At 45.4% G+C, this 17,086-nt stretch overlaps 1 protein-coding gene and 1 long non-coding RNA gene across 2 annotated transcripts in view; one reads left to right on the forward strand and one right to left on the reverse strand.

Moving 5' to 3' along the window:
* RFTN1 (raftlin, lipid raft linker 1) overlaps positions 1–17,086 on the reverse strand; it is a 134,597-nt gene that overhangs the window by 16,288 nt on the left and 101,223 nt on the right. The gene's annotated exons all lie outside the window — the stretch shown is intronic.
* Positions 3,064–5,185, forward strand: LOC116874776. The gene is made up of 3 exons (XR_004384058.1): positions 3,064–3,088; positions 4,709–4,815; positions 5,149–5,185. It is a non-coding gene; the product is annotated as an uncharacterized LOC116874776 (long non-coding RNA).

The following is a 17,086-nucleotide window of genomic DNA, read 5'->3' on the forward strand; positions in this document are numbered from 1 at the left end:
AAATATGGTGTCTCCTGCAAGACAAAAGACAAGCTGTGTAAAGTCAAAAGACAAAAGACAAGATGGGAAAACATTTGTAGCTCATATTACAGATGAAAAGGGAAGAGCTCCTAAAATTTGATTTAAAAAAAATCCAATAATCCAAGTTTTAAAATGGACACAAACAGGAAGAGAATCACAAAAAAGGAAATTCAGATGGCCATTAGGCACATAAAAAGAAAAACACCATATCCCATAGTACGAGAAATGCAAACTAAAACTACTGAGATACGAATTTCTACCTATCATATTGGGAAAAACCCAGAAGTTTGACAGTCACGTTGTTGACAAGGCTGTGGGGAAGTGAGCATTCTCAGACACTGCTGGCAGGAAGGCAAATTGGTTCAACCTCATAGAGAACAATCTGACAGTATCTCTCAAAATTGTAGATACATTTACCCTTTGACACAACAATCTCACTTCTGGGAACTGATCTGTATTTATATATATATATATACATAATGACAAATGTACAAAGTTATTCACTGGAGAACTGATTGCAATAGCAAAAACACTAAAGATTACCCAAGTGTCCATCAATATCAGGCTTGCTAAATTAAATTATGTTTTATGCACATGATGATTGGGGGCCTGGGTACTGACTGATCATGTGTTGAACAAAGGCGACCAGGACAAGGAAGACAATGCGGGAGTGAATTCCATTTTAGACATGCTGAGTTCAAGGAACATTGTCCAGGAGGCAGCTAGATGAGATGGGACCTACGGCAGAAAGAATATGTTCACCCACTCCCACAAATATGTCTATGCCTCAATCCCTGGACCCTGGGCACATGTCATCTTTCATGATAAGCAAGATTTGGCAAATGTGATGAAGTTAAGGATCTTGAGAAGGAGAGATTATCCAGGCGGGCTCAATGTCATCAAAAGGGTCCTCTGAAGAGAGAAGCAGGTGGTGGGGTGTCGGGGAGAGGGGTCAGTCAGTCAGGGAAGGAGGTATGAGGATGGAAGCACAGGTCAGAGTGACTGGCCCCAAGCAGGACGGTCTCTCCAAGTTGAAAAGTCAGGGAACAGATTCCCTCCCACGGTCTCCAGAAAAAATGCAGCTCTGCCACCACCTTGATTTCAATCCCTTAAAACCCATTTTGGATTCCTGACCTCCAAAAAATGAGAATAAATCCCCATTGTTTGAAGCCCACAGCAGCAATAGGAACCTAATACACAGGTAAAGACAGGGACAGGTAGGATGAAAATAAAGAGTTGGAGGGGAGAGCCCACACTCAGTAGCCGCAAACTCAAGGAGCCTTGAGTTTGGCTAAGGAGGCTCAGGGAGGTCCTGGCAAGGAGGTGAGGGAAGAATAAAGAAAACACAGACTGGAAGGACAGAAATCAGCCCTTGAGTAGTCAGGGTGGGAAACAGGTCTAAGGAGAAAGATTCACACCATCAAATGTCACAAGAGGGCAAGAAACCCGAAGCCCGAGGGACTATTTCTGCAGCTGACAGCGAGGTCTTGGGAGACCATGGCCAGGACATCTTAGGAAGTCTCTTCTCCTGCAGCAGGAGATCCTGATCTGGGGGCTGTGAGGAGACAAACACGGTTCCGCCACCAGATGGAAGCCACCATGTGCTGGAGGGAAGGACAGAGGAAGGAAAGACTTGCCCCTTTGCTTTCTCTGGGCAAATCTCTCTGAGGCCAGCTGGGGCTGCAGCAGCCCTGCCTCCCAGGCCCTCATCTTCCCTCCTCCCCGGGGCCTCCTGCGGGATGCAGCCCCTGCCAGCCAGAGGGAGGGGCAAGGACTCTGGGGCCGGCTGGAGATGTTGTTTTCCTCTTTGTTTTACACACAATGCCCCAGAAAAACATTTTCCTGATATGTAATTAGGCCAACATAATAGAGTCTAAGAAAGCAGTCGGTCTCATTTTAGACAACTTTGGCTTTCATAACGTTCAAAGAGAATATGTTAAAAAAAAAAAAAAAGCTTAGTTCTCAGATGTAGAAAAGGGGGCAGATGAAATGCAGGCGATGTAGAGAAACTTCCAGCCCAAGACTCTTTATCCACCCCTGCTGCTTAATTCACATCTTTGCCCGATTTTCTCCACCATGCAAGAAAGGTAACCGGCTCTGGAGCACTTTGAGAGCCCAACAAAATAATAATGATTGTCGTTATTACTGTTTGAGATGCATTGTTTGCACAAATGGCCCCAATTATTGCCTCCCTGTATCCAGGCCTCTTTACAACATAACTCTGCATAAAGAGGGAGAGTCCATTTCTCCACCCCTTAAGTCCAGTCTGGCCTTGTGATTTTCTCTGACCCACAGAATATGGTAGGTAGATGTGACCTTATGGGAGTTCTGAACCTGTGCCTCGAGGGCCCTTGCTGCTTCCACTTGCTCTCGTGGAGCCCCGCTGATGCTCTGAGGACAAGCCCAGGCTGGCCTGGCAGAGGATGGCAGACGTCTAAGAGATGCCATTTTGGGCCTGTGAGCGGCCGCTGAGGCCTATGTGCGGGCCCAGGTGGGATGAGTCAAGCCTAGGCCAGATCAGCAGAGTCACCTGGCTGATCTGTGGACTCATTAGCAATAATAAAGGGTTGTTATTTTAATTTGCTAAGGGTTAGCTGTTTTATTCCACAGGAAAAGCTAACTGCCCTGTTCTTATTACTCTAGGAAGAGCCAGATGCAATGTCTCAAAGGAAGACCGTCATGAAAGTCACCTGGTCTAACTTGAGAGAAACCAAACTTAAGAGCTGCGACTGAATGGAATTCAGAGTTTCATATTTTTCACCATACTCGAGGCTGGCACACCCAGCCCTCACTTCCTCCCTGCCAGCCACTCTGTGACCTCACTTTACACCCAGAGCCCTGAAGCCTAATTGCTGATAACCCACCACGAGGCCCAGCACGGCACCCCCGCCCCCCACCCCGGGTACCCTGGGAGGGAGAGATAAAAACCCCCACTGGGGAAGAGCAGCCCTGCTCGAGACGCCGCTCTGGCTTCTCCTAAAGAACCATGCACGCCAAGCTGGCAGGAAAACCCCACCTGCACGGGCAAGATAACACTCTCCTGGATGAGCAGGGTGATCTGGTCCTGGTACGCGTGGGTTTCTCTGAAGGCGGGAAGGGGTGGTGGGTGGCAGGCGATGGCGGGCCATACATGCTATCGGAGCTGTCTGCTGACATGCCCCTGCCCCGGTGGGGCAAGACCCCAGGAGGCATGTTACACAATAGGGCTCAGGGATTATGCTGGAGGTGATGAGGCTGCATGTTTTGAGGTTAGGGGGTGATGCCTGGGCAAACCTTGGCCATTAGTGGGGACATCCATGGCCACAGTTCCGAGTGCAAACAGTTAAGCAGCTCAGAGCTGCTACGTCCTGTTGGCTGCTCAGCGGGACCCCATACTGCCACAGCATGGGGCTTACATCCTCCAGAAGCTGACATTTCACACACATACTGAATGCATCAGGGGCTAGCATGTCCTCCCCAGCAGACTTGGAAGCAGCTTTGTTTGATAACAATTAAACAAGACACGTTTTCTCTATCTAGGGACTTGCCAAGTCCCTCCCACTTGCATTGATAAGCGAGGAAATTAGGCTTTCTGGGAGGAAATAGGATTTGCCACTTTATTACTCCCTCTTTAGACAATTTGAGGTGGATGGAGGATCATTTTCGAACCTTTTTTATTTTTGTCACCTTATCAACTACCTGGAAAAGAGAGGATTTAAAAAGAGGTTTCCTGGATATAATAACAGGATATAATTATAAGTATTTACTTAGGAGTTTTGGGGACTGGAAAGTTTGTCTGCAAAAACCCTAGAACTTTTTTTTTTTTTTTTTAAAGATTTTATTTATTTCAGAGAGAATGAGAGAGAGAGAGAGCACGAAGTGGCAGGGAGGGTCAGAGGGACAAGCAGACTCTCCGCTGAACAGGGACCTTGATGCGGGACCCTGGGATCACAAGCTAAGCTGAAGTCAGATGCTTAACTGACTGAGCCACTCAGGTGCCCCCCAAACCCTAGAACTTTTTAAAAAATTATTTTATTTTATTTTTTTGAGGGGGAGGGGCAGAGGGAGAGAGAATCTTAAGCAGGCCCCACCCCCAGCACAGAGCCCTACACGGGGCATGATCTCAAGATCCTGAGATCATGACCTGAGGTAAAATCAAGAGTCAGACACTTAACTGACTGAGCCACCCAGGCCCCGCAAAAACTCTAGAACTTTTAAGACTATATCAGAATTACCACCTTCCTCTACAGTAGAGTCCTGACACCTTACCAATAATCATAAAATGCTAACTCTGGGGGGTTAGAAGATGGAGGTAAAGGGCTAAAAGATGGTCCTGAACAAAGGTTGGTTCAAAATCTTAGAAGAGGAAAGGGAAGGAAAGGATTATTCCACTGTTGCTGTGCAAACTAGCAACAAACAGAGATAAAGAAAGCTGGGTGTCTTGGTGTGTTGGGCTACATCAGCCTTGGGTTCACTCTGAAAAGAAAGTGGGTAAGACCTTGATGCTGTGCAAAGCTCAACACAACAGATTTTCTCTCCCTGACTTTCTCCACCTGGTGAATTTAAGGTGCCACAGTCCCACTTTGGCATTCGGTCAATACTCTCTTCAGTCAATTTTCTCTTCCTGGTGACCCAATTGTCAGCCTCTTGTTGCTATGGTTACCACGAGTCCAACCCAGCTGTCTCTCTGAGCTCCCTTCTCCCTCAGGCTAAATTATGTTGCACGAATCCTGTAGCATGTCCTCTGAGGACGCTGCTCCTGGTAAGTGGACTTCTAATAGAGCATCCAAGAAAAACATCCAGCCTTCAGGACACGTCAGAACCTTGACTGTTCAGTACCCTAAGCCCATGAGTCCTTCCATTCTCTCTGGTTCCCTGCTCCTCTACAACCTAGAGATAAATCCACCAAAGCCTGTAACAGCCCTCTTGGGTTCCCATCAGCATCTTCACAATGACTCACCAGAGGATGAGAAGATGAAGAACCAAACAAAGTCAAAAAAATGAAAATGATCTCAGAGAGACTGGCCAACTCTACTTGGTGTCCTCTAAAAAAATCCCCCTCTCACCGTCTCCTGCCTTCTCACTTCATCTTATTAATCATTACTTGGCACGGATTTGTTTACCTATTGATTGCCCTTTCCTTCACAGGAACGCAATCTCCACAAAGGATTTTATTTGTTCCATTGCTGAGGAATCCCAAGCACCTGGGGAAGCGTCTGGCTCAAGTTGAGTGCTCAATGAAGAGTTGCTGAGTCCATGAATGAATGCACCTGCCACTGCATTTTTGGGGTGGGTTCTGATGTTGCTGTCCTATATTCTTCAAGTCTTATAAAAATTGCTGTAAATCACATTCAACATTGATGAGACATGAGTTTACCGTTAAAAAATGTCAGTTATCCATCTGTTGATGGACATCTAGGTTCTTTCCATAGTTTGGCTATTGTAGACATTGCTGTTATAAACATTCAGGTGCACGTGCCCCTTCGGATCACTGTTTGTATCTTTAGGGTAAATACCCAGTAGTGCAATTGCTGGGTCATAGGGTAGTATATATACACAATGGAATACTATGCAGTCATCAAAAGAAATAAAATCTTGCCATTTGCGACGACGTGGATGGAACTAGAGGGTATCATGCTTAGTGAAATAAGTCAATCGGAGAAAGACAACTATCATATGATCTCCCTGATATGAGGAAGTAGAGATGCAACATGGGGGGTTAAGGGGGTAGGAGAAGAATAAATGAAACAAGATGGGACTGGGAGGGAGACAAACCATAAGTGACTCTTAATCTCACAAAAGAGGGTTGATGGGGGGAGGGGGGTTGGGGGGGTGGGGAGGTGGGGTTATGGACATTGGGGAGGGTATGTGCTATGGTGAGTGCTGTGAAGCGTGTAAACCTAGCGATTCACAGACTTGTACCCCTGGGGATAAAAATACCTTATATGTTTATAAAAAATAAAAAATTAAAAAAAAATGTCAGTTAATCTGCCAGAAGGGTGTGATACTATTCTCCTGGGTGTTCTGTATATGGAAGCTGGAAGTAGATCCTTGTATGAAAATTAAATGTACAGTGTCACATGCTGGTCACCAACCATTAAGGCCACTGGATGTTTTAGCAAAAATTACCTGGTAAATTATTAACTGGCCACATACCAATGCTTCTGTTCCCTACACCTGTGCCACACAGCGTGTTGCTGACTGTTGACCAGAAGACAGCATTTATTTCCTCAGCTCTTGAACCTGAACTTGGGTTTGTGACTTTCTTTGGACAATGGTATATTAACAAATGTGAGGCAAACCAAGGCATGAAATAAGCTAGCACACTGGGGCTCTTGGGAACGCTGTAACTGGAATCGTGTGAAGAAGCCTGGCTAACCTTCTGGGTGTTAAGAGATGCAAGACCCCGTCGCTCCAGCCAATAGCCAGCCAACCACTGACCATGAGAGCGAGGCCACTCTGGGCCACCCAGATATCAGCTGAGGCATGAGAAAGCCCAGGAGAGATCAGCAAAGGTGCTCCAGAGTGGAGCACCTTTTGGGTCCTAAGTGGACCCAAAGAATCCTGAGCTAAGTAAATAGCTGTTGGGAGCTATGAAGATTGGAATGGTTTGCTACACAGCAAAAACTGATACAGACTAGAAAACAAAACAGCCAACTACGATTTAATAGAGACAAGTCTATCTGCTTCTTTCAAAGGTATTTTGTCCCCATAGGGGAAGGTGGCTCCACAGAATCTCCTGGCCCAATGAAGTCTGAAGGGGGCAGTACTTCTGGATGAGCCTTGACCTTTACCTTCTTGCCCAATGTCCCCTTCTGAACACTAGCAAAAACTTTCAAGGTAAAATAAAAAGTAACTTTTGTTTTAGTGGGATAAAAATAAATTGGCTATCTTAAAGAAGTATGGACCTTTAAATCAAAAAGTAATATGAAGTATAATGATAAAAGCTAAAGAATATTCACGGTTGGGACACCTGGGTGTCTCAGTCGGTTGAATGCCTGACTCTTGATTTTGGCTCAGGTCATGATTTCAGGGTTGTGAGATCGAGTTCCACAACAGGCACCATGCTGGACGTGGAGCCTGCTTAGGATTCTCTCTTTCTCCTTCTCCCCCTGTTCTTCTCTCTCTCCCTCTCTTAAAAAAATAATCATGGTTTACAAGCACAAGAAAATGGAAATCCCCTAAAATCCACCGACAGAAAACTAATGAAGTAAATTAAAATATGATTGCTCACACCCAGAAATACTTTACACCCATTTATATGGATGAAGTAGAAACAGTATGAACAGTATGATCCCAAATATGCAAATATAGACAGAATGTCTAGAAGAAAATATACCAAGATGTTACATTGTTAGGTGGCTCCTTTCTCAGTGATGATGAGAGTAGGGTCTTTGCTTTCTTTTCCTTATTTGCATTTTCTAAAATGCCTTCAATTATAAGCACCACTTTTAAAAAACATCCTTATTGAGATAGAATTGAAATATCTAAATATTCACCTACTTAGTCTTCAATTCAACAGTTTTTAATATATTCACAGAATGGTGCAACCATCACCACAGTCTAAATTTGGAACATTTTCATCACTCCCCAGAATTTATTGTACCCGTTAGCAGTCCCTTTCCTTCTCCCCACCTCACGGCAGCCACCAATCTACTTTGTGTTTCTATAGATTTGCCTAATCTGGACAGTTCACATAGACGGAATCATACATCATGTGGCCTTTCGTGTCTAGCTTTTCTCACTTTAGCGTAATGTTTCCAAGGTTCATCCATGCTGTAGCACATTTTAGTACTTTGTTCCTTTTTATTGTCAAGCAACATTCCACTGTACGGGTATATTGCATTTTACTTATTTATTCAGCACTTGATGGTGATACGATTGTCTCCACCTTCTGGATATTATGAATAACAGGGCTATGAAGACTCAAGAATAGGTTTTTGTTGGACATATGTTTTCATTTCTCTCGGATATTTGACTAAGAGTGAAATTGCTGGGTCACATGTCAACTATTAATTATTGACATTAGAGGAACTCTCCATGGATCTCTTTTGTAGAAAGAACAGACCTCTTGGCCTTGTCAGACTATCTCCTGAGCTTTCTCAATCAGTTTTCCAAGTGATGTAAGCAAAGAGACACCCCCTTCTACCCCAGCTGAAGAGGATGTTAAGAATTCTGCTCCAGAGAGACCACTACCTTAAAAGCAATGGGCCATGGGATCCTGGGTGGCGCAGTTGGTTAAGAGTCTGCCTTCAGCTCAGGTCATGATCTCAGGGTTCTGGGACTGAGCCCCATTGGGACTCCCTGCTCAGCAGGGAGCCTGCTTTTCCCTCTGCCTCTGCCCCTCCTTCCCCCCATTCATGTTCTCTCCTGCTCACTCTGCCTTCTCTCTCTCAAATTAATACAGCGCGGTCCTCCTGTCCTGTGGCTCTTGGGCTAGTGGACTGTTTCCCTTGTGGATCCCTCATTTCCACCTCCAGACCTACTGACACTGAGTCTCCAGGGGTGGTGCCTGGGAATGTGTATTTTAAAGTCCCCAGGTGATTGTGAGGATCAATAAGATTTGGAACCACTGCTCTGGTGCTTTCTGACAAAAGGAGGAGGCCCACTTACTGACTGAACATCTGAATCACGCTGATCCTTGCTTGTTGACAGCCATAGGCCCCAGCCACCTCCACTGCCAAACGGTTCCACAGGGCCTCTCCAAAGGGACCTGGTTATTTCCCTGCCACCAAGGAAAACAGAGTCTCCCTCCTTTATGAGAGGTCAGCCTTTCAAACTTGGGGAGCCAACTATCTGACTACCTGTTTTTTCCTCTTTCAAGATGAATATGCCCAACTGTTTTCAACCATTTGCAAGAGTACCCTCCATCCCCATCTCTCTCTTCTGTGTCCCCATAGTCTCTCTGCATTTCTCGTCAAATATGGTGCTTGTGGTGGGACATCAGAGTCTAAGTCAGCCAGTACCAGACTGAAGAACAGAAGGATAAGTACCTCCTGTGGGCATTTTCATAAATGTGACCAGTTCTCTTTTAAGCAGTAGTAACCAGATGCTGTTCTTTGTTTATTCAACCAATGTTTGCAGAAAACTTGTAACACAAGAGAAATTAATTTGGGAGCAGGGAGCATGACTATCATAATGGTTAGCTGAATGGTTTGTCATGGAGTTTGCACAGCCATTTTAAAAATTAAATAACTCTAGAGTAAGGTGGAATGTGTTAAGTATCAAAAGAAAGGGAGAGCAGATCGCGCTAATGGTATCAAAGATGATTCTACAAAGAGCTGGTCCAGGGCAGATGAGGATCCCTAAGGTGAAGACTTGAGGTGGAAAAGGGATTCAGCAGAGGAAAGCAGAGAACACAATGAGGGGACAAAGTGACACACGGTATGATCTCGTAAATCCCACTTTGTCATAGCCCAAGGCATCTGGAGCATTTGGAGGGGAGTAGTAGGTATACTGTTGGCCTATATTAAATTCCTTTTCATTAGAATTGCTGTCAAATCAGGTATTCTCCCTTCTATTATTGATTTTTTTTAACTTAAATGCAACAAATTTTTTTGATACTTAAATGTACCCCCATTACATTTTATCGGGCTGGCCTTGATCCAACATTGATAAATTAAGAGATAATGATATTAGAAGGGAATTAAGAAGTCAGGGAAATCTACTCAAGCCAGAAGCTGGATTAGGTAAGTAATTTTCAAGGTTTCTTTTTTTTTTTTTTCTCTTCTTTCCCTTTTTTTTTTTTTTTAAAGTAGTGGGGTACTTTCCACAAATACCAACTGTAATCTAAATTAGAAACTCAATGTGTAGGAACAGAGATTCAGAAAAAGCCATCCTGTTGACATGACTGGCATGGATGGGTTGTCCAGAATCCTCCCCACTCTCCATTCTCGAACACACCCTTCATCCTCTTCCTCCCATGCCCAACGGGAAGGTCTTTGTAGAGCCCAAGAGCATCCATGTTCTTTAGATCCTCTATGGCTTCCCAGCTTTGGGTCTTTATCCACAGGCCATCACCTTCTAAATCTCTACACAAGCCATTGAAAAAGCAGAGAGGCCAATGCACATGATGGCATCACAGGCCTCAGGAGAAAAGACCTCCCTCCAATGAAAGCACATCTTTGCTGAGTATATCCTCTCAACTAGTCACACTCCATCCCTAAACCCTTCCTTTTTATTTAGTTTTATTAAACTTTTTAGTGAATTTCAAAAAGGACAAATTCCAAGAAGTGGCAATGAAGGTTCACTTAACTACAAGAACGCCTTCCAACCCTCTAATACACTAAGTTCTTCTTGGAGAACCATCTCACTTTCCTCATCTGCTGTTTGCAGACTGTCTATTCACCTAAAAAGTTCTTACAGGGGACCACAGGGAAAGCATGAGAAGAAATGCAGCAGTCCCTAGGAGCAAAGACCAGCCCTTGGCTGGCAGCCAGCAAGGAATCAAAGACCTTAGTCCTACAACCGCAAGGGACTGAATTTGGCCAACAACCTGAATGAGCTTAGGAGTAGATTTTTGCCCCATAGCCCACTGTAAGGAACACAGACCTGCCAACAACCAGTTTCAGCCTTGTGAGACCCTCCACAGAGGAAGCAGCTGAGCCCACCTGGATTCTGACCCAAAGAAACAGTAAGACAGTAATTTTGTGTGCATGTGTTCAATGCTCTTGCAAAATTAGTTTCCACCATGTCAAACTCCCAGGGAAATCTAAAGAGCAAGCCTATCATAATCACATTGAAGGCTGCTTCCTTCTTGTTGTTCTGTAGCATACAATGAAGTTTTTAAAGCATACTGTTGTTGTTGTTTTTTAAATGAATTTGTTATAAACTTCTGGAAATGTGCTGCCTACTTTCACCATCCTTTCCTCTGCAGCAAAGCTCTGAAATCACCCTGCCCCATGGTCTCCTCTCACCAGCTCCACAAGGGTCCTGGTGACTTAGTGCCTTTCACTACCCTCAGGACTTACAACAACAAAGAGATTTTTTTTTTTTATGGTCGTGCAAAGGCCAGGAGGTGAGAATTCATTTTTAATGACTGTATTCCTACTCTCTAGTGAAAGACATCAATCCTTCCTGCCCCAATTCTCTCCATTTATCATTTTTTCACAGTGGCTGACACACAGTAGGAACTCAATATTTATTTGTGGAATAAATGTTTTAAAATGTCTAACTTAACTTGGAGAACTAAATTTTGTACAGGAAGTATACCATTTCCTTGACAATGTTGTGGGTCTGTGACCCAAGCCCCAGCCAAGGGATTCAAGAAAACTCTGTTTGAGAGTTTCTGGGAATAGTTCTATTTGCTAATAAAAAAAAAAGGCACATAGCAGGAAATGCCTTGTTCTTCACATGAGATGCCTGGAGCTGCTGCAGCCACCTTGGGCCTAGCATACCAAAGAGAGACCTGCTAGGCATGCTGAGGACCAGAATGCAAAAAGGTGACAGCACCTGGGTCCTCTGTGATGTCCTTAAGCCACCGAAAAAGCTGACTTTGCAACCACCTCACGTTCCTCCAGACTTCCTGCTCCATGAGATGAGAAGAGAAATCCCTACTGTTTAAGCCATTTCTAGTTGGATGTTCGGCTGTTGACATGGAAAGCATCCTGGCCAATACCATGACTGCCACCCTTATTCTCTGATCTTGGGACCTCTCCCCCAAGTGTCTACCTTCCCTCCATTCCAGTCTATCTCTCCCAACAACATGCCACTTCAGGGCCAACTGTCTGGACTCACGGCTATCTGATGAGATCCCCCCATTACCTCCTTCAGCCCACTGCAAAGCCAGGCTCTTGCCTGGCCCACAGAGTTTTCTGCAGAACCTCTTCCCAAGCAGCGTTTGCAAATCTCTCCCTACTTTGCCTTCACGTCTTCTCTGTGTATGGAAAATATCCCTCTGCTTCCCTCTTAGAAGGCTGTGTATGACTGTGTTTAGGACCCGTCCACATAACCCAGGCTAATCACCCCATCTCAATCATAGCTGCAAAAATCCTCTTTCCAAAGAAGGTAATGTTTACAGGTCGCGGGGCTTAGAAGCTGGTACATTTGGAGAGCAATGTCCAGCCTACCTCACATGTATGTCTGTGTGGGTCGCCCATCTCTGCTTGTCTCCAGGAGGAGCTCCCAGAGGGCAACTAGGGAATGGAGGGCCAGAGGGGGTAGGAAGATTCACTTTTTTAATATATACACTTTGGGATTGTTAAGAGTTGTGTTTAAAATTATTATAAAACCCACAATAATTTTTTATCTCAATTTGCAACATAATTCACACTATCACATGGAATTTTTTTAACAGACATATTCTATCTTGGGCCAGTTTCCCCAGAAACAGACCCTGAGAGGAGGATTTACATGTAAGTAGCTTATTATAAGGCACTGAGGGGGTGGGGGGAGGCGGACAGAAGGCTGAAGCCAAGCAAGGACATGGGTTTATGCAACATCCCCTAAACAGTAGTAGCTTTGGGAAGCTCTGGGGGGTCAGCTATACTCAGAGGTGTCCAACCTGAGACAAGGGAGCTGGGCTTTCATAGCTTAGGGCTTTCCCCTAAGTCACAGACAAGAATTATCCCAGGGACATCCAAGCACCCAGGCACTTCTAGCTCATCTTGCCTGAGCACAAAGCAGACTCCAGCAGCCCTGGTGCATGAGTCAGCAAAGACACATAGGCGTCAGCTGCTGGAAGTGAAAGCACATTGATAAAGAAGGGATCTGAGGATCTAGAAAAACACTGACATTAACCACTAATGTTCTAATTTGGAAAAATAAAATGAACAGATATGCTTTCCCTTCTGGTCTGCCTCTGCTCTTGCCACTTGCAACCGGCAGAAAGCCCCCCTCCCAATGCCCCTGGCTCACTGCACTCCAATGGAGCCCACTGTGTCCAGCAGACCTTGGTCGGTCTCTACTTTCCCAGGGCGCTCTGGTCAGCAGGGTACCATCCAGCACTAAGGACCTTGCTACTCTGAAGGAAGTCTTCTGCCCACCTGTACGCTCGAGGGTAGGAGCCTGAGCAAATACCCCTTTGCGTTCTTGTTCCAGGTCAGCAAAGAGCAGATCCCTTTTATCTGACGCTCTGGGGTTTCCTAATTCCCTGGGAGTTCTCTGTTTTGTATGCACTAAACCTCTTCGCCTCAATTTAAAAAAAAAAGATTTTATTTATTTGAGAGAGGGCATGAACAAGTGAGCACAAGCAGGAGGAGAAGGGGAGGGAGAGGGAGAAACTGACTTCCCACTGAGCAGGGAGTCCAATGTGGGACTTAATCCCAAGACCCTGGGACCATGACCTGAACAGAAGGCAACCGCTTAACCAACTGAGCCACCCAGGCACCCCAATTTTTTTCTCTCTTACATAATCTTCCACCAAGTGCCAGCCATACCATGGGGAAGCTGGAGGGCTGGTTCTCATTCCAAAGCCCATTGTGAATATCTTGCTGTTGCTGCCACAATCCACATGGCATTTCAGGACCCTCAAGTTAAGCCACTGTTGCCTAGAAAGAGGCAGAGGGAAATTTTTGCCTGAAAAAGGACAGACAGCCATCCAGGGCTCCACTCACCCAGCAAAGGGCCTAAGACTCAGATCAGAAGTCAGGACTCCATGACCTGATTATGGCTTTTAGGGATGACTGGTTTTAAACATGATCTCCATCATTTTGGAAAGAGGAGTGACTTACGTGGGGGAACACAGACCCTACAAACTAAGCTGTCCTCTGCCAAGTTCCTAATAGCCAAGAACACCAGAGACCCTTTCCGGGGACAAGAAGAAAAGGGATGTCAGAAGTCAGGAAAATTCAATATGGCCCCGTGGTGAGAGACACCCGAGGGGAAGCTGACTCTAGGTCACAGGGTAACCCTAGGATAAAAGTTCTAGGCACCTAAGGAAACCGAGAGCCTGTGCAGAGTGATGAAAATGGATTTACGAGGACAGAAGAGAGCTACCTGACCCTCCAAGGGTGGGGACCAAAGTGAGGCAAACCCAACAAAGGTTAAGCCCAGTACGAGACTGGGCAGACGTGACTGCATACACATAGACACAGACACACACCTTTCAAAGCTCTGTTCCAAGCAAGACGTTGTACAAAGTGTTGATGATAAGAGAAAGTGGAATTATTCAACCCTCATTTTGCTTCCTTATCTACAAGGAGAAAACAAATATATCTAAAGCCGAAGAGAAGAAAGTAGGTGGTGAGACATCACCAGTTATCTTTTAAAATGTAACTTTTAATTACCTGAGTAAAATGAATAGTTCTCTATAGAAAAATGAAAACGTTAATAGATAAAGCTGCCTCCCACTCCTCCATTCCAAGTCCCACAGAAGCACTTCTATGGGGTTGACAGGTGCCCTTCCAAGCTTTCTTCCTGCATTCACGGATGCCCACAGCAAATGGATCCTACGGTTCTGGGAAGCGTATTCCCCATGAAGGGCACAGCACTGTCTGAATCTGTGTTAGTCAGTCTTGTCCCGAGGAACAGAACCAGGAGGACTTATGAGAGAGAGAGAGACAGATGGAAACAGAGAAATACACCGATACAGGTGCCCCCCCCCACCCCTGCTTTTGAAAAGTTCATATTTTACCTCTTCACTTTTACAGAAGACCTACATCAGTACCTGTTTTTGCTAACTGGAAAAAAAAAATCTGATGAGGATTTTTGCTTTTGTGAAAAAAGGCCATAGTTAAAACTAGCCTCCAGTGGCTGGTCGGCAGCAAGCTCATGCAGGGGCAGCTGGAGTTCTCCACAGGGACAGCCCCACCAAGCTCCTTCCCAAGGAACCACAAGGCTCTTCTGCATTAAGCCGCCTGAGCTTCGACCTGTGTCTGTGAGCACCTGTGACCTTAAGTATCAGAGAAGCCTGAGAGAGGTTATTTTGTGGGTCTGGGAATGCTCAAAAATTTTCCACAGAAATGAATGGTAATTGCTTCTTTGCTTGACATCAGGCTTATAAGAGGTTTCGTAGGAGTGCTCTGGTTTCTGATAGTGGGGAAGACCTGTATGCATATTAGAGGTGGGGGAGGGAGAGACTGAATTTTTTTGAGGAATTGTCTCCTGTGATTGTGGGGGTTAGCAAGTCCCAAGTCTGTGGGGCGGGCCCTCAACTGATTAGACGAGGCCCACCCCCATCATGAAGTATAAGCAATCGGCTTTACTCAATGTCTGTTCATATGAATTTACATAACCATACCTAAAAACTCCCTCCGGTGCAACATCAAACTGGTGCTTGATCAAACAACCAGGCACCACAGTCTAGTCAGGGTGACACATAAAATGAACCATCACAGCCTCATTCTGCATCTTGTCTTTTCACTTAACATTTCTTGGAGTCCCTTCCCTGTCAGTTTATAAGGAATGACTGCATCCATACTAAGGATGTATCATCCTTTATTTAATCATTCCCCGACTGATGGACATGCACATTGCTTCCTTTTTTCTGTCACTCTAATCATGCTGAGATAATGTCCTTGTGCATGGCTTCTTATGAACAAAGGTGCACGTTTCTCTAGAAGAGGGGGATGCATGGGAAGCATGGGCTTGCTGAGTCATGGGTAGGAGTGGGCACTTCACATTTTTAATAGAGGTTAGCAACCTGCTGTCCAAAGCAAACCTCAAATTTTTGAATGAGGAACTTCAAATTTATCAAGCGTAATTGCATGACGTTTAAGGAAAAGGTGTTCAGTCATAATAGCACACTGATGTGTAACTATCAAAACTGAGGTGAGACACAAGGAATTAGATCAAAGTGAAAGTGCCCAGAGCTGCTAAAACAGACTCAGGGTTGTCCTGAGCACCTCACAGGCCTCCTCTGTGCTGTGATTTGCTCTGGGTTGGAAAAGGGTGGAGTGATGTTCTGGTGGTGGGCAGGGGATGGGGAGGGGGGATTGGAGATGGAAAGTGGGGGGAGTGGGGAGGGTTATGTCTTCAGTCCTGGTCATTCATGGCAGTGATCATTCACGGGAAAATCTTCTGAATCACAGGAAAAAGATCGAGAACTGCTGTCTTTGGCACTCAAAGCTATGATCTCAGAACCAAACAATTATCCTAGAGAAACTGTGGCAATGAAAAGAATGCCAGATGGTTTAATAAGAATAAATATTGGCTCCCTTGTCATAGCAGAAGGTGGTGAACTCTAGATACCCTAGAAATTGATGTTACTCCCTGGCAAATCCTGTGTGGATTGTTCAAGAGATGGTTGGGAGCCCCTAGAAACAAAAGTTGGGTCCCCGGCAGCCTACAGAATATAGACGTTTGTGGAGAACAAGTGGGACCTGTGTGGGGGGGAACAGGGTTGGGGCCATTCCCCAGAGTGGATGTCAGTTACGGAAATGCATCTCCCTGAGCCACCCGTGATTCTTTCAGGGGTGAGGTGACAGGTTAGGGGGAACAATAGAACCACCTGAAACCTCTGCCAAGGGGTTGGCGTCGTGTTAGAGGCTAGAGGAGAGATGCTCCCATCATGCCTAAGGACCATGTCCTCTACCTAGCGTGTTTGACATTGGACTGAAAGGGAGCCATCGTACATACGAAACCTTCAGAGAAGCCAAAGCTGAGATGATTCTCCCCAAATGCATGGTGATATAGTCATGATCAAAAATGTCTCCACAGGCTGGAAAATGGGCAGAATAGGATGAGATGAACTTCATCCTTCAACATCCTTCACCTCTTCAACAAGACTGACTACATAGGGAGTGGATGGGGAGAGCTGAGTCCATGCCACCAGACATGACGAAACCTGTCATGGCTGCCCCCACAGCTGCTCCCTCCTCCCGCTAGACTAGTGGAAGCCCAAGTCCAGCTGTCGGGGGACCACGTGCTCACGGGTGGCAGGCTGCTCTCCAGGCTGCTCATGCCCCCCGCCCCGAGCCCAGCAACTGACCGCACCAGGCTGAGTCCCATGTGTCACCAGACCTCTGTAGGTCAGTGAGACCCTATCATTATTACGTGTCTTTATTATCATTATCATTATCACGTGTCTTCATTTAAATTACTTAAATGGATGGTGAAAGAAGTTGTTTTTAGGCAAACTAAGTAGAATACCTTGAAGAGATGTGACAAAGTGCAGTTGCTTAAAAATAACAACTGTGGCTGAATTAAA

This window comes from Lontra canadensis, unplaced genomic scaffold (genome assembly GCF_010015895.1).
Source record: "Lontra canadensis isolate GAN:19392208 unplaced genomic scaffold, GSC_riverotter_1.0 scaffold38, whole genome shotgun sequence".
Lineage (NCBI taxonomy): Eukaryota > Metazoa > Chordata > Mammalia > Carnivora > Mustelidae > Lontra > Lontra canadensis.